This window comes from Sphaerodactylus townsendi, linkage group LG04 (assembly GCF_021028975.2).
Source record: "Sphaerodactylus townsendi isolate TG3544 linkage group LG04, MPM_Stown_v2.3, whole genome shotgun sequence".
NCBI lineage: Eukaryota > Metazoa > Chordata > Lepidosauria > Squamata > Sphaerodactylidae > Sphaerodactylus > Sphaerodactylus townsendi.
The window spans coordinates 124,478,348-124,500,581 of record NC_059428.1 but is presented as its reverse complement, the minus strand read 5'-3'; the positions used below and the strand labels follow the sequence as shown (position 1 = coordinate 124,500,581).

The following is a 22,234-nucleotide window of genomic DNA, read 5'->3' as shown; positions in this document are numbered from 1 at the left end:
TCACTTTCAATGCTGTTTAAACTAGAGAGCCCAAATTCTCCTTTTAAATCCACCTTATAGGGAGAATCTGGGGTCCTCAGGTAAAACAACATTGAAAGTGATCCTGTTTGGGGGTGGATTCTCCCCCACCCTGAAACAGCATCACTTTCAATGTTTAAACCGGGGACCTCAGATTCTCTCTTTAAATCCATGCTGAAGGGGGTGGATTAAAAAGGAGAATCTGGGGAAACTTGGGGGTGCCTGCTGTCAGGGATGCAATTGTTAAGCTAGCATCACCAAACTTTCAAGGTATCTTTAGGAGACTTTCCTAATGATACCACCCAGGTTTTGTGAAGTTTGTGGACCAAAGTTATGGACCCTCAAATGTGTAGCCCCCATCTTCTATAGATCCCATTGGAAACAATGGAGAATGGGGCACCCCCTTTGGGAGTCCATAACTTTGGACCCCCTGAACCAAACTTCACCAAACCTGGGTAGTATAATCAAAAGAGCCTTCACAAAAATCTCTGAAAATATGGTGCTGCTAGCCTAAACGCTGCACCCCCTGCAGGCCAACAACCAAAAACACTTTAAAATATTAAAAAAACCACAAACAGGGGGCGGAGCTTTGGACATGTAAAGGTGGGGTTTGAACCTCAGAACCTCCCCTTACCTATGTCCTTGCTCCAGCTTGCCCTGCATTGAGACTTTTCTGTGCTTGCCAGCTGGCTAGTACATTGTCTCCTTCCAGAGAGGCTGTGGAAACCATGAATTGGTGCATGAAGACAGTGGTGGAATGGATGAGTGCTAAAAAACTGAAACTTAATCCAGGCAAAATGGAGGTGCTACTGGTATGAAGAAGGTTTGACCCAATATATGGTTTATCTCCTGTTCTGGATGGGTTGCACTTCCTCTAAAGTTTATACCTTGAAGTTGGCGTGGACCTGGGCCTCCTTTCAGATAAACAAGTGGTGGCCAGGCATATCTTTCCCCAGCTTTGGCTAATGATCCACCAGTGGCCCTTCCTGAACAGCAAAGATCTTGACACTGTGGTATATGCTCTAGTATCATCTAAATTAGAATACTACTATGCACTGTATGTGTGTCTGCCTTTGATGACAAGCTACAGTTGGTACAGAATGATGTGGCCAGAATGTTAACTGGTGCTGTGCCAGTCATATCATTCCAGTCTTGTTCCATCTACACTGACTGCCAATTTGCTTCCAGGCTTACTCATTGGATCTAAAGCCATATAGAGCTCAGGGTCAGCATATATTAAGGACCTCCTTCTCCCATATAAACCTACCCATCCACTCCAGTCATCTTCAGAGGCTGTACTTCACGTCCCCCAGCTATCTGAAGCTGCGTGTCTACAGCGTGATCAAGTTGCAGCCAACTCATCATGAACTCATCCACGGGCTTTCAAGGCAGGTGAGAAGCTGAGGTGTTTTGCCAATACCTTCCTCTAAAGAAGCTTCTTGGTGTCTCCCTTCAAAGTACCAACCCTGTTTAGATTGCAAGATCTGACAAAACTGGATTATATAATGCCACGTTCCCTCAGCCATCTGAGGCTAGACAAGTGGTGAGAAAGGGCCTTTTTGGTCATGGCATCAAAACTTTGGAACACCCTCCCAAGAAAACTTTGTTGTCTTTGGGTGGCAGGTGAAGACTTTTTTCTTTTGGTCAGCAATAATGGTTATTGGGGCCCCTCCCTGATTTTGGCGTTGTATGTTTTATTTACTTTTTATACATTATTTTTTTGTAAGTGATCTTATAATGTTCAAATGTTCCTTGTGCTGGGAAATGTTACATCTCATGTGAGACATAACAGCTTTATTTTTGAGATTATGGGAATGTAGAAGAGCAGAAAATACTGCATACTTGAGCATTTTTTCTGTCTTCACCAACATCACATCCATAGACACTATCTCAATCTCCTACTATGTAAGGAAATCTGCTAAAGCATATCTGCTTTAAAATTCCAATAAATACCTGTCATGGAAGATGTTCCTAGCTCTCCTTGGCTACCCAAATCACTTTTGCATGATTTACGGTTGAATGAAAGCTAAATACAGTGATGAAATTAGTCAGAAATATAGATAATTTGACTTTTTATCCTTTTAGGGACATCACAGCAATAATTTCAAAAAGAGCAGTCCAGAATGACTAGTGCAGCTCCGTTATCACTTGTGGAATAAATAAAATAATACTCTACTTAATAGACCTGACAACGGATATTTAATTTACATCATGAGATTAATGGTACTTCTGTTAAAATGAGTTTACAGAGCGTGAATCTTGAAGAGTCAATAAATGAAAGATTCAGGCATGAAAATTAAAATAAGGACGCTAAACCTTTGTACTTGTGTTCCCATTTTCTATGGCACAGTGAGAACACTTCCTTTTTTGTCAAAGGTTCTCTCTCAACTGCATTGTTTCTGCTTTTCATCCTAAAAAAAGAGGGAAAGTAAACATTTCAAAGACCAAGAGCATGTATACAAGATTGACAGCAACTTACTTTTAGAATACTCCCACCTTCTAGGGCAGAAGGAACAGTTCTTTTCTGCTATGGACCTTAAAAAACATTTTCTGTAATGGAGTAATCTAGTACTGTACCTGCTAACTTTCTGGCACCAGATAATATCACATTTTCACCTAAGCTTTCTTTCTGCACTTTTACCTTGTACTCACTTTTTTTGTTAGGTTTGGTAGTGATTTTTACTGACCCTGCTTGACACAGCTGATATTTTTTCTATTTTAAGGTCTATGATGCTTTTTAAATTATACTCCAGCAATTAATTAATTAGAAAAGGACTGATAGTAACTTAAAAATGGTCAAATGCTGCAGCTGAACTTTGCCACTTACGATGCCTATGGAATTCTGTTAGTCACTGTAGAAAAAAGATTTTCAATTTCAATAAACGTTTAAAATAATGCAATGAATTGGGTTTTCTGAGAAAATTCCAGTAAACAAGCATCTCAGTTTCCTAATTCTTAATCACAGAAGTTGTTAAGAGTTTAGCAGTGACTGGGAAGTACTCTTACCATTATCTGGACAACAGGACATTTTCCCTTATTTGTTTGTATTTGGGCAATTGCAAGTCTACAAATACATTTTATTGCCAACATCAAATCTGTCTGCTTTTATAAATATGCAGTGAACGGAACAAGCGATCTTCCATCATAAAATTGTGCAAGCTGAAAAAGATGTAGCATGAGTGTTTGGGAGAAAGCGATGGTGATCCTGATGAAACATGGGTGATCTGGCCAGAATAGAAATGTTCTCTGGGTTCATTAACTTCATTGAGCTCTGGTCAACCCTATCAGCCATGTCACTCCTATTTGTATGAAAAAAACCATGTGACCAAAACACACATACATAGTTAGTTATGACCATGATTGATGGAACTCTTGCAGTCACAGTGGTCCCAAAAGAGACAGCCACCATTGTAGCAGTAACATCTGTGTACATGAGTATTTTTGGTTCACACACAACTTCTTTTAATGTGAAATACATGAAAATAAGTTCTCAAGAACATTCAGATGGAGGAATGAAGTGATGCTGTTGAAGCCAGCTATCAGAAGCATCTGACCCTGATACTACAGTGATCAGAGATGGAGATGGATTCTTCTTCTTCTCCTCCTCCTCCTCCTCCTCCTCCTCCTCCTCCTCCTCCTCCTCCTCCTCCTCCTCCTCCTCCTCCTCCTCCTCTTCTTCTTCTTCTGTCAAGTTGAAGTTGACTTATGGTGACCCCATATGGTTTTCATGGCAACAGACATTCAGGGGAATTTTGCCATTGCCTGCCTCTGGGTGGCGGCCCTGTATTTCCTTGATGGTATCCCATCTAAATACTAACCAGAGTCCATCCTGTACTCCCTTGGCGGTCTCCTATCCATGTAACTAACCAAGGCTGACCCTGTTTAGCGTTTGAGATCTGATATCGAGCTAGCCTGGGCTATCTAGGTCAGGCCAGGACATCATGCTCCTTATTAAATGGAAGTGATCCTGCCAACAGAGATTTACACTTCATAAAGGGAACTAAAATATGAGAGACAACACTTACAGCATGAGAGAGACATAGTGAGAGCCACAGAAAAGTAACTAGGCAATTATCACAGCAGCAACAATTCAGAGAGATAGTCAGCCTCAGACATGGGAAAGCTGTAGCCGTCTGAATTTCTTCTAGTTGCTCATACCAGTGTGCAAGTCTGCCTGCAACTTTTCATATTAGTCAAAAATATTAGTTTATCAGGCCTACTGGTATTAGGAGGTTTTCTCTAAGCAATTAGCAGCCCAATACAGAGTGGGGGAGCTGAAGCGAGTTGTGGAAGTGGCGTGGCCCTATGCCAGTGGAAATGCCTTTCCTTTGGTCACTTATCCCAGTGGAGAGGAAACTCCAATAGTGGGCTTCTGCAGCCTCCCAGGATGTCCCAATAAAATGCTGAATGCCAAGTCATGGCCCCAATGCTGGCCCTGCTGGCATAGTGGGGATGTTCCGGAGGCATGGTGAGGGGTAGAGTCAACATTAGTTATATCAGCTTTCCCTCCAGGTGCGCCATGGCCCTCCAACGTACACCATACCATGCTTTTGTGTGGGGTAGGTTCATGGAGCCCTCTGGAGGGCTTTGCAGCAACAGAGGGTTTGGGCGGGGGGTTAACCTCCCCATGCCCCTGCAAAGTCCTCTGGAGGTAGCACAGTGGGAGCAGCACTGTCTTTGCCTGCCCAGGTCTCTGGATTGGGCTACCTGAATACCCCCTAAACAGAGTTACACCTTTCTATGGACTTGCAATAATATAATTGTGCGACACCAAGTTGCACCTGACCTTTGGTGATCCCTTATTGGGTTTTCAAGGCAGAAGATGAGGTTTCTTCCACATAGCAACCCTAGATTTCCTTGGTGGTATCCTGTCCCATCCAAGTACTGACCCTGCTTAGATTCTGAACTCTGATAAGATCGGGCTATTCCAAACTATTAAGGCTATGACAATTGACTTAGAAAAGTATAATTTTGTTCATAGGATAGCACTATCGATCTCCCTTCACCAGTCAAAGATCCATTACAAGGTTGAGTCCTCTGACACAAGTTTGTTTGGGTGCTTAAAATTCCTCCATGGTGAACAATTCCTGCGAAAGCAACTGTGCAGGGAGCAAAACTGTGACCAGGCATTTTCCTAGGTTACATGTACCACCCCCGGGATGTACAACACCAGATGACATATTGCCCACATAGGTATGTCCATGGAACTTCCATAGATTGCTATGGAGATTTTCTAGGAAGATTTCAGACAACTTTCTTTTATGATTAACTATGGCACCCTTAAAAAGTATTCTTAGTGAATACATGACATTGGGAACTGAATAAATAGTGAGCTCCTTGAGCCAAATCTGGGCCATAGATTACATTCACACAATCTTCTTTCAACAAGCTTCATAACATCTTGCAATAGAAGCAATTGCAGTGCCGTATGTGAATGCACAGCATGGTGACACAGCGGGTCCTTAGTGTTCACACCTATGTGGTCTTCATTGTAAGCGGTTAAGAGCAGGTGCATTCTAGTGGTTAGAATGGTTAAGAGCAGGTAACCATTCTAGAGGTTAAGAGCAGGTGGTTAAGAGCGTAGTGGTTAAGAGTGGTTAAGAGCAGGTGCATTCTAACCTGGAGGAACTGGGTTTGAGCTTTGGCAGCTTATCTGGGGAATTCAGATTAGCCTGTGCACTCCCACACATGCCAGCTGGGTGACCTTGGGTTAGTCACAGCTTTTCGAAGCTCTCTCAGCTCCACCCTCCCTCACAAGGTGTTTGTTGTGAGGGGGGAATGGAAAGAGATTGAGTCTCCTACAGGAGAGAAAGGGGGGGGGATATCAATCCAAATTCTTCTTTTTCTAATGGGGCAAAAAATCTCAGTAGTTTCTGCATTTTTTTAAAAAAATGAAAATACACTTTCCAAAAACTCTTTGAATGTATGTAAAATCATAGGTATTGCACTGCTCCAGATTTCAGTGAAAAAATTGGTCAGAGGACCTTCATCTGGGGCATTGATTAAAAGACTAACTTGTGATACAGTATTAAAAGTTAATTTAATTAAAGTTGTATTTGGGCAATCATTCTGTAGGAGGTATTCAACTATTATGTTTTTCATACGGCACAAAAGTAAGGAAGACAACAGGCTCTGCTTCCCTTTGTATTAAATATTTTACAGGGACTGCATAAACACATACATAGGTAAGGTCAGGAAATTAGACATCTTATCTTTGGGCCTGTTTAAAAAAGGACCAATAACCTAGGCCTCCAGCACTCAGTGCGATAACTGCTTTTACAAAATGAATTTTTGACTTTTTCACAGTTTAGCTTCATGTAGACACTATCAGCAGAACTGTATTTCCCTGCAATATGTTGGAAAATAAAAGATTTCAACATCTGACAGAGGAAAATGAACAGCTGATAACCAATCTTTGAAATGTTCTCTCGCCAAAACACATGCCTTTGACAGTGATTTGCATTTTTATTATTGTTGACTTTTGTGACAGGTCTGATGGTCAGCTAAACACGCAACCGGTTGGAATAAAACTAATAACTCTGCCACCACGTTGCAAACGGGAAGAACAAACACCAAATCAAAGGTAATGTATTTCAATATTCAGGTTTGTGTAAAATTCAAAAGATGTTGTTTTTTACGTCCTCAAAACCATAAATTGCATTTTGTTGCCTAAAGGTAAAACCAACATTCAATAAGGAATTGTGATGCAAGAGTGGCGGTTACAAAGACTCTCCAAAATATCAACTTTAGGCATTGTCTCTTTAGTAACATTATTTTGGCTCATTCCACACGGGCCAATGAACACACGTTAAGGATAGTAAAAAAAAAAGTTTTGGGGGTGAACTTTGTACGGATTCCGTCCCTAAAGTGAGTCTGCCCCGTGTTATTTCTCCCAAACCTTTTTTTATTTTTTTTGAGAATCGCACTGTTTGCGAGTCTTTTGAAAAATCCCGGGTTGCAGCTGCTTGTGAGCGAATAGCTGGGCAGGAAGCACTGTGTTTTCCTTTAAAAAAAAATTTCCCGGCTTACATCTGCATAGCCACACAGGTGCCAATGGACATCCCGTGGTATCGTGAGCCATCAGCAGGGCTGTGGGAGATCAACTGTGCATGCCTGCGAAGCTATGCATCGGTGGGAGGTAAATAAAAAAATAAGTACGCCTCCAAGCAAAGGCATTGTTTCCGTGGGCTCCAATCACTGCCTGCACTGATGCATGAGAATGCGAAAACAGGAAAGCAGTTTACTTTATCCTGACTGCAACCCACTATACGTTTGCTGTGCAAAAAGGGCCTTCTGTGAAGAGGGTGTATTTGTGCATGCGTGAACACATGAGTATAAGCAAAGAGGCATTAAATTTCAATAATTCTTGAACCTACAAATAAGAACAGCTAAAGAAAGAAAATTGTGATTGGTTGATTATTGTGGGTTTTCCAGGTTGTGTGGCCATGGTCTGGTGGATCTTGTTCCTAACGTTTCACCTGCACCTGTGGCTGGCATCTTCAGAGGTGTATCACAGAGGGAAGTCTGTTACACACTCCACTGGCATTGAAAACTTCTGGTGCCCAAGGGACTTCTAGATTGCTCTCCAGGATTCCTTGTTGGGTTGGCAGGTTCTCTTGTCAGTACCCTGGTTGTTTTTTGAAACACACAGTCATCTAGAGCTGTCAACATTATTATCTCCAGATATCCTATGCCAACTCTGGGGGTGGGTAGTATAGAAGTCGAACAAACAAACAAACGAACTCATAGATCCATTATTATCCCCATGGTTTTCCAGGGAGCTGATGGAAATAAAATGTGTGGGATGATAGCTAAAATACATATGTTGAACACCTGGACAGAATCTGACCAAAGATACCGTAGGAACCATTGCATAGGACTAGTCTGTGCTTTGCTGGTACTGATGACAAAGAAATGTTACTTCTACAGCAACATTACAAATTCCTTGAAGGCTTTCACACCCAGATTCACCTGGTTGTTGTGGGTTTTTCCGGGTTGTGTGGTCATGGTCTGGTAGATCTTGTTCCTAATGTTTCACCTGCATCTGTGGCTGGCATCTTCAGAGGTGTATCACAGAGGGAAGCCTGTTACACACTGTGTCCAAGGGCAGGTGTGGGGTGGTCGGCCCCAGCCCTGGATAATAGGTGACCCAGCATTTTGTGACCCTTTTGTGACCCAGTACCGTGTCACGACCCACCATTTGAGAAATGCTGTGCTAGACCATTCAAGTTTTATCAATTTCAATTTAAAATTAAAAAACCAAAAACGTACAGCCTTTTTCATCTTGGAAGAGTGAGAGAAACTGTTATTCTGTGGGCAGGGGAAGGTGGGGAGGACAAAACCCAACAAAAGCAAAATATATACTGATTCCTTTCCTGAGGAAAAGTCATGGTTTCAAAAACTATGTGAATTATCTGATCTGTGGTATAGTGAATTCTGGATAGGGGGAAAATGTGTGCGCAATGGAGAATCTGATCTGAAGGGAATGTAGGCTCACTGAAGGGCAGATCACAAATGAATAAATGGCCCCAGATTACCCATTTCTATGCAGATTTTACCAAACTGCATATTATAGAGCACAGCCTTTAAAGGAACTTTGCTGAATGATGAAGATTTGCACATGTAAAGTGCAAGGAAATGTTTGCAATATCACCTACCCTAGATGCGATGACAAAAAAGGATGATGGAGACCAAAACTCACTCATGCACACAAAGAGTGTAGAGTCAGTTTCCCTAGACCACATAGGAAATGTAGAGTAGTCTGAATTTTTCTTATTGTGTAATCCTAGGCAGAGGTACACCCTTCTAATCTCATTAACTTGAACTTATACAGACACGTATAACTCTGCTTAGGATAGGTCTGTTAGTTGCCATGACCCAACAGAAACACCAGACTTATTCTGAACTGAAAAGCCAAGCAAAGTGTATTTGAGATTTAGATCCTTTTGCATGGAGATCCTAATCCTCATAGCATTTGCAACAGGAGTGGACGATTTGAAGGTACAATCAAAAGGATGCTAATCTAACATATCTCAATAAAACTACCAGGTAGAAGGTTTATTTAATTTTCTTTCACTGAGCAGTATTACCAATATCTCAACATCATCTTTGAACTACAATGTTAGGTTTTCATAAAATGTTAGTTGTAGCTGTCTAGCGGGAAGCATTTACCTCAATGACAACTTCATCCTCATTGCTAAGAGAGAAAATATATCCATAATAGTGGAGTGTCTTATTTGTGGCTTCCTGATCACTCAAAATGACCATTCTCTGCAATTCATAGGACACTTGGGGAGGTGAACCTGTACTAAGCAGTGCATGAGATTTTTCTGTCTCCATAGAGGGAATCAAGATGGACGCCTTATCAAAACAGTCAGGACAAGAAAGACCAAGATATTTTTCCAAACTTTTCATTTTTTTTCTTTTCATAATAATAGGAAGCACATGCCTGGCTGGGAGGCAGATATCTAGCCAGAAGAAGAATGTCAATGACAGAACCAAACTGTATACAGATATGAATACCACCAACAAAAAGTATCAAGATTTGAGAGGCAACAGGACACGCAACATGAAAACCATTGACTGTGTGGCCCATCATTTCAGAACTTGGATAGGAGATATCTTTGCCACAAAACAATAGAAATATCAAGAAATTCCTCAGCAGACATCCTTTCTCATGACCTGTACCAGGAGATAGTTGATCTATGTGTCCAAGAGGGACTCTCTTGCATTCTTAAAATCCGCGTCACATAATTTTTGCAGTATGTGAATGGCCTTAAAGACTTTGGTTAGAACAATAAGATAGGAAATGAAATCATGCCTTCATGTGCCAGTTAGTATACCTTCTAAAGCTAAGACCAGCATTTCATCCAAATCCTTGAATACAGCTGTTGATTACACCGCATTTCAGTAAAGCACAAATTAATCTCAAGGGAACTCTAACAAGGTAGCATTAACTCTTACAATGTCCCATAAGCAATCCAACCTCGCCCGCAGTGCAGAATAGAGTCCATTTAAAAAAAGTTCAGCGCTTCCTGGGCCCTGCAATTGAGGAATAAGTACATGTGACTACATATCATTCAGGCTGTTTATTTAAGTGGTCTTAGAAGGGTGTGACTATGCCTAAAATTAGTTTGTAAATTGATATTTAGAGCTTTAATCAATCAGACCCTTTTTGGTATGCAATTTTTACTTCTGAAATGATTTACACTGCTCCATTAAGAGGCTGTTTGCTTGCTCTGCACAGCGACTGTGGACTTCTTTGGTGGTTACCCATCCAATACTAACCAGAGCTAACCCTGCTTAGCTTCTGTGACCTGATGAGATTGGACTACCCAGATCCAACCAGGTCAGAGCAATGTTTTCAGATTCATAGATAGATGGGGTGGTTGCAATCTGCCCTAGTTGAAGCTGCTGAAGTCATCTTCAAGGGCAGCCCCACGTAAAGTCCAATAAAAGAGTCCATTCCAGAGGTTCCAAAAAACTTGAATTAATATAGGAAGGTGAAGCGAGTACACATAATTTTACACCCCTCTTTTCTCGCCCAAATAAGGGTGAAGGGTGAATCCCCAGGGTCAAAATAACCTGGGATACTCACCTGAAAAAAACCCAATTTCATCAAGGACTCCCCACAGCTTCAGCGCCTAACTCGGCTCTGCCCCAGCCCTGGCGCGCCCAGGTTTTCCAAAAATCGGCAGGGAAGTGTAGCTTTTTGAAAATCCTGGGATGAAATCACATCGGTGGGGAGACTGCATGAAATTAATCACATCATTTTTCCCACCCTAAGAGGAACGCACCAATCAGAGCGCAGTGGGCTGGGCTCAGAGCGCTTGAGGTTTTTTGGTTTTGCTTTGTGCTGGTCGTGGCTTCATAGGTATAACCCTACAAAGAGAAGAAGAGCTGGTGCATTGTGTGTGCACCAACGAAGCTGTACAGGAAGAAAGTTTAAAAAATAGAAAAGACTTCCTGAGGCAGAGGGGAGGGGCCGTGGGGTTGCGTTCCCACCCCAACACAACAGCCAATCAGAACACTGAACAAAAGAGCCACATAGCAGATCATGGGCCAGCGGGAAGAGTTGATTTGCTTGATCCCGGGATTAACTTTGACCCCCTCAACGGACACATGCTGCAGTAGGGAGGCAGAGCCTGGGATGAAAAGGTGCCATTTCTAATGAAACTGGAGGAAACACAGTTTATTTTCCTTGTGGGGAATTGACCTAAGATCTTTATATGATTGGGCGAAACTGGGATTTTATGTGGGCAACTGATTTTGATTTAAATTGCTATCAGAAAATTTATATGAATTGTTTTAAAACACTATTTAAATTATCATTTAATGATTGTTGTTGAACCAGATTTGTCAGCCGCCCTGAGCGTGGCTTAGGCCGGAGAGACTGAATCAAATTCAATCAAAAATAACATTAAAATAAATAATATTCACGGTGGGTGGAAATGAAAAAAGGAACTTCTAGCAACAAAGGAAATCCCACCCCCATAAGGAATAATTCATTTTCAGCAGTAGCATGTGGAATAAATGCAACTGAAGAGGCCGGGCCGGGCGGGGGGGGGGGCACGCACGCCCAAACAATGAGGGAAAGGAGGTGCACAGAATCATTTCACAGAAAATGTTTTCAAGACACAAAGTCTGACCACTAGAAAATCTATGGTACTCTGTGCATGCAAAAAAGGCTTTAACTGGGAAGAAAAGGCAGCTTTTCAAAAACAATACTTCATCTTGAAATCTTTAACAAATTGGTTAAACTATAAAACTAATAAACTTCAGGGCTAGATAAATTACACCATCCTCACTGCAGAATATGAGGAACTAAGACAAGTAAATTGTCATAAAAATTATTAATTTGTTGTAAGTAGTTTCAGTGCAGCCGGAGAGCACCACTTTTTCTCTTGCGCATGAGAAACATCTTACTCCACTGATATCTTTTTGTATCACTGCCAAGGTTGTGGCCGAGAAGCCGACAAGAGTTTTTCCACTTTGTTAATCTGTGGTTTCTGCAGTTTTCTTATTGAACACAGGAAATACTATGCGCCTAGTAAAAAATCAGGTCATTTGTGTAACAGCGGGGCAACAGTATCAAGTGTTCTGCCCCTGTTTTACAATGCACTGGCACAATGTCTGCAAAGCAAACAGAAGATCTCCGGGTCAGATTACAAATTGGTCTGGGCTGTTCCTTAGATTGCTGCTCTGTTTAATCTTCATGTTTTTGTTTTAAAAGGTAATTTTGGAAGGGTCACAAGAAATGAGATGCCAGTTAAAAGGGTTGTAATTATCTGTAAAGTAAAAGATAAGGTTCTACTTAAGCAAATTATGAGACCATTATTTTCCCACTGTAATTTCTTAATTTGCGAGACTTTGTTAGCAGCAAACTCACTGAAACTGAGAAAATATGAAATCCAGAGCATGATTAGAATACATATTGGAAGGAAGGATTGTGCACCTGTTTTACGCTGCTCTGCCATAAGGTTGCCTGCAAAGCAAACAGAAGATCGCAAGGTCAGATTACAAATTGGACCAGACTGTTGGCAGGATTGCGGCTTTGTTTAACATCTAGGCTTTCGCTTGAAAAGGTGGTCCCCCCCACCTTTTTCTACATAAGAAAGGAGAGGTCATTTAAAAGGATTAAAATTATCTGTAAGGCAAATGAAATGTCCTATGCCAACAAAATATAAATCATTTTTTGTTATTCTGACCTACACATTCTGAGATATGTTTTTTTTAAAAATCCATGGAGAATAATGAAAATGTGACATTCTGTGATGACAGAGTACATGCTGAAAGAAATGCTGTTTCTCCTAGGCTATACTAGCTCCATCTCTCTCTGCTTTACACTGCAACTGACAAATACAAACATATAAATTTTCTTCATGCCCTGTGAATGAATCATACTTCCTTGCCTCCTGCCAGCATCCCGAGTTTCTTTTGTCTACCTGTCACACGAGCTTCTCGTATCGCAGGAAACTTCAACGAACTTAAGAAGCAGTGTTTATCTTTTCGTTGTATTCTAATTTAAAACTGTTTAACAGAAGCTTCTCTCCCAGGAAGGAAAGGAGAGATCGTACAATTCGAAAGCAGCATTTTGATTCTCAGCAGGAAAAATTAAAGAGTTGACTGGATCCAGGTCATAATAACCACCTTCCCCACAGTCTAGGGAATGACTCTATTATTATTGCCGAGTTGAATTAAAATATTGTGGTGGACAAGAAATACAGGAAGTATTTAAATTGCTTTCATTTTCTGCAGGACATTTTATCCCGTTTTAATTATTATGGTTGACATGAATCAAGCAAGGTACAAGAGAAGGGTAGCTTTGGCCGATTATGGACGGGGGAGCTTACCTCTTCTCTGCTACATTGCGGCCCCAGGCGCATGGCTGAAGTGCTCTTGCTTTCCATGGGGAAAGCCAAGAGCAAGACCAGTAGACGCATGACAACTTCCTTTCATGTTAGTACAAGGAAGTTTGCCATGGGCCACTTCTGCTTCCCGTGTGCGGCAACTTCCTTGTACATTGGAACAAGAAGTTTGCTGCACCAGGGTTCAGTTGCCAGCAGAGGGCTCCTGTGTAATTGGTTATTCAACCAGTAAACTTTAACTTACATATCTGAAGGACTGTCTTCTTTCTTGAGCCCCAGTACACCACCTACGATCATTGGGCAGCCACCCACTGGCTATCCTGGCCCCTCTGGAGTTTTTCGTCACAGCTGCTGCTCTGTGGAATGAGCTCCCTGGAGAGGTGGGAAGGACCTCCATCCTTGGATATCTTCAGGAGGAGCTGCAAGGCTGGCCTGTTTGCCAGGGCCTTTGAGGGGTCTGAACAGTAGGCATTGTTGATGAGGGACGGGGGAGGGATTTTGAGCTTGCTATTTTATCCTTCGTTTTAACTGGGAATGTTTTAACTGTTATTGTAAGCCACGTTGACCAAAGAGGAAAGGTGGGATATAAATGTTTAACAAACATGCCTCCTGTTTTTGAAAGTGACTAGACAGGAATGTGCCCATTTGCTGGAATGCAAAACCTCTAGTACTTGGCCCCTATCAGGCTTCTAATATAAAATCATGTGTCAAACCACCTTAACTGTCAAGTCTCAATATTTTTCTCTTTTATGGTGTGTTGAGTAAAACTGTGGGGGTAAGTGGAGGAAAGGAGAAAGATGCCAGTTCCTTTGGCTCCTCACAGTGCGTGGGAAGGGGGGTAAAGTGTGTAAATGAAGTCAACAAAATAACCCTCTCAGAATTGTCTCAGTCCTCTTCCTACCTGTTGTGAGGAGTGGAAGGGAAGGCATTTGTAAGCCACTTTTGAGACACTTCAGGGTTAAGAAAAGTGGAGTATAAATCTAAACTCTTCACATCTTCTAAATATATAACTGTGTTCTCACAAACTGTCATAAAATCTTTTACTTGTTTGAACCTTTTAATATGGCGCATTAGACAACTATATATATATTTTAAAATAAACTATAGACTCGTTTTGTTTTCAGAGGTCACTAAAAGGGGCTAAGGTCAGGTTGGCAACAGCAATTCCTAGCACTGTAGTGAAGATATAGGCAAGTGAACGTTTTAGAGAGAAAACATGGAGGATCTGGAGATAAGGAAGAAAAAACGAGGAAGAGGAAAAACCTGCTGCCACCTAACTCCCCTCACCTCTGCTCAAAACCAACATGGTGACCAAAGACATATTATCCTTTGTGCCGAATATCTGGTTGCTATCCACATAAAATGGGGAGTACCAAGTCTCAGCTCAAGGGTTTGAAACATTATCATAAACCATTTGAGCTCTGTTCTCATTACCTTACTATCTGGAAAAAACCACACTGTAGTTATAAGCCTTGTAAATTCACAGTTCCTTATCATTTAGCCTTCTCTGTAATAAAATATTTCCAATTAGCAGCAGTGTCAGTAGTCTTCCAAAAACTGATGCATTTATGTTAATACAGAAAAAAAAGCCTACATGGTATATTTTATCATGCATTAGAGATTTTAATCAGGTAATCTGCACGGCATCTGGAAACCTGAGCAGAGGCAAAAGTCTGCTATAACAAAGGCACTGTAACAGTTCACCTTCAGTGAAGAACAATAATGCATTATTAAATTCACTTTCCTGCTCACTGGTTACACTTAGCTGACCACAGCAAATTTTCTCTCCGCCTGGTCTTCACAAGTTGGCAGAAAAATGGATTCTGTCACGTTTAACGGGTTCTGAAAATGACAGGATGCCTCTCTTGGTTTAACTACGAACCATAATCTTTCAGAAGTAAATATAATTACAAATGCCTTTTGTCATGTAGCGCTTAAGAGTGATATTATATGCAGGTGATTATGGTGCTAGATATCACCGAGCACTTTTGCTGTCATTAGAATAAGATATTGATCATGTTACAGATTAGCACTATCAAAGGATCTATATTCGGGGGGGTACCTATGACATCATACACCCCGAAAAGCTACCTATGACATCATACACCCCGAAAAGCAACAGGCTATTATGAATATTAGGTTCCCTGTTAAGAACCAATTCTATACCTTATGATACAATTTCTGTTTTTTTCTGGGTTGATGCTCTTTTAATGCCATTTTAGGTTGCCCACTGTGCTTGCTCAGGGAATGGGACATTTTGTCATCTCTGCATTTTATGGGACTAACAGTTGGTTTCTTAAGAACCAGAAATTGGGACAGAGAAAAGAAACGTTACTGGTGAATGGAAATTTACCATTTATGTTCCATATCACTGCTTAGTCCCAAAAGTGGTGTGTGCGTTAAGTGCTGGAAAGCCACTTTCAACTTGTGAAGAACTGTTGAATTAATTACCTCCAAAATATCCTAGAATTAACAGGCTCGGTCAGGTCTTGCAGAATGAAGGCCACGGCTTCTTGACTGAGTCTATCCATCTCATGTTGGGTTTTCTGCTCTTCCTGCCTTCAGCTTTTCCTAGAATTATTGTCTTTTCCAATTACTCTTGTAATTACTCTTTCATTTCTGACTAATGTTGAATTATACACTGTGTGCATATGAACACTCACTCAAGCCTCTTTTGTATTACAGTCATCTAACACAGAGAACAATTTGTATGGTAACTCTGCAGAAAGGTTCCTAGAACCCTTTACTTGGACATCACTTAACAGGATCTAGTTCCTCCTCTAAAACTTTAACGATGTAAAACTATTTAGTTTGTGCATAGGAGGAGCCGTGAACAAACAAGCACATGGTGCCGCATTTACTTGGGACAAGCATGCTCAATTGCAGGGGTCTGGAACCTGTGGCTCTCCAGATGTTCATGTACTACAATTCCCATCAGCCCCATGGACATCTGGAGAGCCACAGGTTGCAGACCCCTGCTCTATTGAATATCTTCAGCCATGATGGGGATGGTGACGACTTAAGGTTTGCTCATGTCAACGAGCAAGAAGGATCCCAAAAGATATTGACTTCAAATGTTACTGTGCAACAGAGAGGGCCACTCTACCCTGTTTCCCTGAAAATAAGAGAGGGTCTTATATTAATTTTTGCTCCAAAAGATGTGCTAGAGTTTTCAGGGGACGTCTTATTTTTTTCCATGATTTTGCCCCCCCCCCCCCCCGCCATGACCAGATCAGCTGCGCCAGGGAATCTGTAACTAGGGGTTATTTTTGGAGTAGGGCTTATATTTCAAGCATCCTCCAAAACCCCAAAAAATCATGCTAGGGCTTATTTTCGGGGTAGGTCTTATTTTCAGGGAAACTGGGTAGTAATTTGGATTTACCCAGCACCCTAAGTGCCAGTAAGAGATAATCAAGAGAAAAATGAAACTAGAAATTATAACATTTTCCATTTACCAGCAATGCCCAAAATATAAGAAGCATCTATTTAACAGCTACCACACCTGGACCTGTTGCCATGATCTACTATCCTGACCCACTGAAAGTGGGCTCTCCGCCCTCCAATGAACAGCCAAGAATTTGTATTTAGGTCTCGTTTCCTTAAAAATGGCTTGCCAAAGGGGAGGGGAGAATGTACACATTTCTTCATCAATATACAAGTAGAAGTTATTTTGTAACAGCCAAGAATTCAAAAATAAAGACTTGGCTAAATGTAGATATATCAAAATATTTAGGGACGATTTTTCAAATAAACATGGGTATATTTTTAAAGCACCCCCCCACCCCAAATTAAGCAAGGTTGTATTGTATTAAAAAGTTATTAAGATGCAGCAAACATAAAACTCCCAGTTATTCAAGTTATTTCTTACCCTAGTTCTAAACAAAGACAAGTGTAGGTCTTTTTTAACTGAACAAACTAACAGGCATTTTGCATTTCCCCCTAAAGTTTAATCACCACTTAGGTAGAGCTGTAAGCAAATACTATCTTTTGTTTTTAAAAAATCTCCATGCAGAATATATTGAATATAATTAATTCAATGACTGCTAGGGCTATAAAGATTAAATAAGAAAAGAAAGAAATATCATTTAAAAACCCTGCAGCCAAAGACGAAAACTTAACTAAGCCAAGTGTATCCAGCGAGCAATCCTAATTAAAGTGCCCGATACAAACAAAGCTTGGGCTAAAAGCACTAAAAACAATTGAACACTTATTTTATTAATCTAATGAATCATGTATCATATCATTACAGTTTTGTATATATCATTAATTTCATTCCTTTCACTTAAGCCTTTTATTGGGATTACTTCAGTTATTAGTTGGTCTAATGTATTGGTTACCTCTAAATCTCACTCTACAATCTCTTCTTATCTTGTTGCATAAACCCTTACGTGTTATTCAAATTGCTTCATTTATTATGATAGCTTCCCCATGTAAATTGTGCTGACTGCTCGCCCTTGCATAGTCCTCATTAGACTAATGAAAACCTTCAAACGAAAAAAACTAAACAACCTGCCAAATAAAGGTCTGAGGTTATTATGAAAATTACAACTCTGGGAGCTGGGAGAAGCTCTGTTCATTAATTCATGCTCAGCAAATTGCTAACTAATTTAGTTGCACTCCTCTGCATTAATGGATTATTTTATAAAAATGTTTTCCACAGCCCAAGACCTTTGGTGCATGCTTTTGAGAGGCTCGAATTCTAATCAACCTTAACAGTAAATTAGGAATGTAATATCTAAATAATAATTGGGATGGCATATGGAGGAAAATAGTGTTTAAAATCCCATGAAAGATGCTTTTGGTTTTTAGATTCATCTGTGGGTTTCACAGTAGTTAAAACAATTGTACTGGGTTAATATTCCGAAACTGTTCTATGAGATATAGCTAACAGTGGCAATCTGTAATTCTCTCCCCCTCCAATCCCCTGCCCCCCCTCCAAAGTTTGATCCAAAGAGTAGTCAAAAATGGCCGAATGAGCAAAAAACAAAGCAAAACAAAAAAAGTATCCACATAAATATAGAGCAGCATTCTTTCATTAAAACTGTGGTTGGTTAACATAAAGTTTTGAAGGAACAATTAAAACTTTTTAAAAAGAGCTTTGAAAGAAAGTTGGTGTGAGCTGAAATAAATAGTGGCTATCTACAGGGCAAAATTGCCTTTCGATAATCCGTTTAAAAGACTTACAATAAAGCGCTGATCCAGGGATTCTGAATTATCATATAAAAGTTAATTCGGCTTCCTTTGGGTAAACCACTGCTTTGACTTTACATGCAAGGGCTGGAACATCGCAGTTAATCATTCCACCAAGTTGATGGAGGAATTTAAACTGCTCCAAGCATGGGAGGCTGGGGAGCTATTACTATGCTTCTTAACCCAGAACATAATATTTGGAACAAGATTGTGGCAGTGTTTAGCCAAGTGAAAGAGTTGGTTCTGCGTACATAAAGTGATTAAGTATGGACAGTAAGAAAGCACAAACATGACAGGACACTTTGAGACAGCAAATGTGTATCCAGTTGTATACATGGAAATGGAGGATTTTTATTAAAAATACATAAAACATAAATTTATGTGACCTATCAGCTAAAACTTAATATCACTAGCTTTACTATCATGTCCTCACATTAGATTTTGTGACGCTCTGCAGTGAAAATTTCTAATTAAAACTCATTAATGCCCATCAAAGGTGTGGCATTTACTAAAGGAAATGTGTTGTGTTCTATAACCTGTGGCTTGTGTGCATTTGATAGTTAGATATCATGCAGTAATAAGGCATCTATTTCCCCTTAATCTGAAGCTCAAGTTAATCATCAGTGTCTGAACCTTAACTTGGTAGTTAGAAGATGAAGAAGAGTTTGGATTTATACCCCACTTTTCTCAACCATAAGGAGCTAGTGATAAAAGCAGAGGTGGGATCCAGCAGGTTCTCACAGGTTCCTGAGAGTAGGTTACTAATTTTTTGTGTGTGCCGAGAGGGGGTTACTAATTGGTGATTTTGCCAGGTGATTTTTGCCTTAGTTACGCCCCTCCTCTTCAGCAGTAGCGTGCAGAACTTGAAGCAGTGTAGCAGGAGGTGCACCGGCGTGCGTGGCAGCCTCATGGCGCTTTGCGTTGCGATTCATTTCCCCGCCTCAACGGAACCGGCAACAGCACAGCTGCTGTCCTTGCCAGCAGCGCCCCGCCACTTGGTGAAATCGCTCCTGCCCTCCTTGGAATGCCTGGCCACGCCCCCGTCGTGCCCCGCCTAGCCCCATTGGCACTATGCCACAGTTTGAATCCCACCACCATGGGAAACTGTTACTAAAATTTTTGGATCCCACCACTGGATAAAAGTGCTTTAAAGAATGAACAATCAACGGAAATACATGCTTCTTGTCTCTCTGTGTGTAAAGTGCTGTCAAGTCAAGGCCAACATACAATGATCCCAGAGGGCTTTCGAGGTAAAAGTAAAACATGAGGCAAACATGCCTGCCTCCATGTCACAACCCTTTACATCGAACTACTAACCACGGCTGACCCTGCTTAACTTTCAAGTTCTGAAGAGATCAAACTAACCTGGCCTATCATATCATGGTAAAGCTATTATATTTTTGCCCTCCTCTTCTCCATTTTACCTTCACAATCACTGTGTGAGGTAGAAGACAGGGGAGAGAGGGTGAAATGGAGAGAGAAACTGGCCTAAGGTTACTGTCTGAGTCTGAATGTAGAGCAGAAATCTCCTAGTCCAGCATTCCAACTGCTGCATCACACTGACTTTCTGTCTCTCTGTAAAGACACAGCTCCAATTTGCATATACATTTGAAGCTATACATGAATGAAATCTATGGGTAAAGAATGTCTAGATTCAGCCAGAACTCTTATTATTTCTTAATAATAATAACAGCAACACTATATCACAACAATAACTGATTCCTCACATACAATAATGAAAATATAACAACCCATTCAAAATCACATTTTAAAACAGGATTTGCTTATCCTTTACTTGGGGAATGGCAAAAGGTGGAACAGATAGTAGTGGTGAGGGGGAAGCATAGATTGAATGCCACAGCTGCCTCAACTGTATGCCTGGTGAACAGCTCTGTCTTACAGACCCTGTGGTATCCCATAAAGTCACATGGGGCCCAAGTCTTCCTACCCAGAATGTGCCACCAGGTTGAGGCCAGGGCCAAAACAGCCCTGACCCTGGTTGAGGCTAGTCGGACATCCTTGGGGTCAGTGACCACCAGCAGATTTACCATGAGTGAATGTAGCCATCTTTGTGGGGGCATATTGCAAGAGGCGATCCTGTAGGTACGCTGGCCCCAGACCGTTTAGGGCTTTAAAAGGTGAATACCGATACCTTGAACCCGAATTGGTCCTTCACCTGGAGCCAGTGCAGCTGGCAGAGAACATGTTGTTTTCCATCATCTGACCATGGAGGCCACTCTTTGTACACAGTAACAATTTTTCAAAGTGGACAACCTAGTTAACACACGACAAACCATGCAATCCTAAGCAGAGTTACATTCTTATGTTTCCTTGGTCATGCTACATAGTGGTTGGAGCCAGTCAGCTATTTCACTCTGTTTTGTCCAACTGTCTTCTTTGCTGCAGGTCTTGTCTCACATGGCTTTTGTCTCTGCAGAACATCTCATGCATTTGCATGTCATGCTTGCACAGGGTCCATGCTAATCTTCTCTACATCGCTCCAATTTTAGGATATGTGGTGCTGAAGTGCATATCCTAAAATTGGTAAATTACAGAGAAGACTAGCATGGTCCCTGTGCAAGCATGACATGCAAATTTGTGGAACACCTAATACTCAGTGAAGCTTGTCTGGGGTAAAGGTTGAGGGTAGGGGTCTTCACTTTTTCACCAGTGGAAATAGTGGTTAGATCCAGTCCTTTGCTTTCAGTAGCTATCATGAGAACTATCTTCAGATTTGAGGGTGTCCGGACAGGAATAATGAGAAATCCATTCAGGAATTCAGAGATACAAAGATTTAGGAACAGCTAAATGTGTGCAACCCTAATGTTTTGTCAAAGGCTTTCACGGCTAGAATCACTAGGATATTGTGGGTGTTCCGGGTTGTATGGCCATGTTCCAGTAGTCTTTTCTTTTGCCTGCATCCTCTGAAGATGCCAGCCACCGATGCAGGTAAAATGTCAGGATAAAATACTACTGGAACACGGCCATACAACCCAGAAAACCCACAACATCCTAGTGATTCAGGCTGTGAAAGCCTTTGACAAAAAATTAGATTTGCACACATTTAGTTGTTCCTAAATCTCTGTATCTAATGTTATTTCCTTATTGTCTCATTTTGACTCACCAAGGGTCACACGAAGGGACTTATTTTAACTGTTGATAGCTATAAGCCTATTTAGTCTCAGATTTTTTTCATCTGCCTTCTCTGTCTAGATGTTACGAGATGTAAATGGCCCTGATCTATTTGTAAAGCTTGCATCCCTGAAAAAGTGTGATAGACCAAATGCTTTGGGAATAAAGGACTTTTCCCCCTCCTTGGATGGTTGCTTGGTTTTTCTTTGATGCTTTTCACGGATGTCTGATCTCTACTGTTGCCTTGAATTTTGTAAATAAATTTCCAGTTTAATTAGTTGGCTTAATGGTTTAAATTTTCAGACTGTGCCCTGGGGCATACTAATGTGCCTCAAGAGAACTCTGAGTCATTAATTAATAATTAAGGGCTCTTATGAGCCCAAAGTAGCCAATGATAAAAGAGTATGCCTGCTGTCTCTCTGAATCCTGTACTATTTTGGCCTTGGCTCTTTCCAATGAAAGCCTGTTGGATCTGAGTGAGTCTGCTATACCTTTACATCACGCGTTATTGTAGCATTCTACTTTTC

General features: G+C 41.0%; 1 protein-coding gene, 1 non-coding gene and 1 pseudogene across 6 annotated transcripts in view; 1 reads left to right on the top strand and 2 right to left on the bottom strand.

Moving 5' to 3' along the window:
* The window catches only part of DACH1 (dachshund family transcription factor 1), a 454,713-nt gene that overhangs the window by 102,670 nt on the left and 329,809 nt on the right, over positions 1-22,234 (bottom strand). The window lies entirely within an intron of this gene.
* LOC125432258 lies at positions 21,003-21,107 on the bottom strand. The gene has a single exon (XR_007244435.1). It is a non-coding gene; the product is annotated as a U6 spliceosomal RNA (small nuclear RNA).
* LOC125432256 lies at positions 21,094-21,193 on the top strand (annotated as a pseudogene).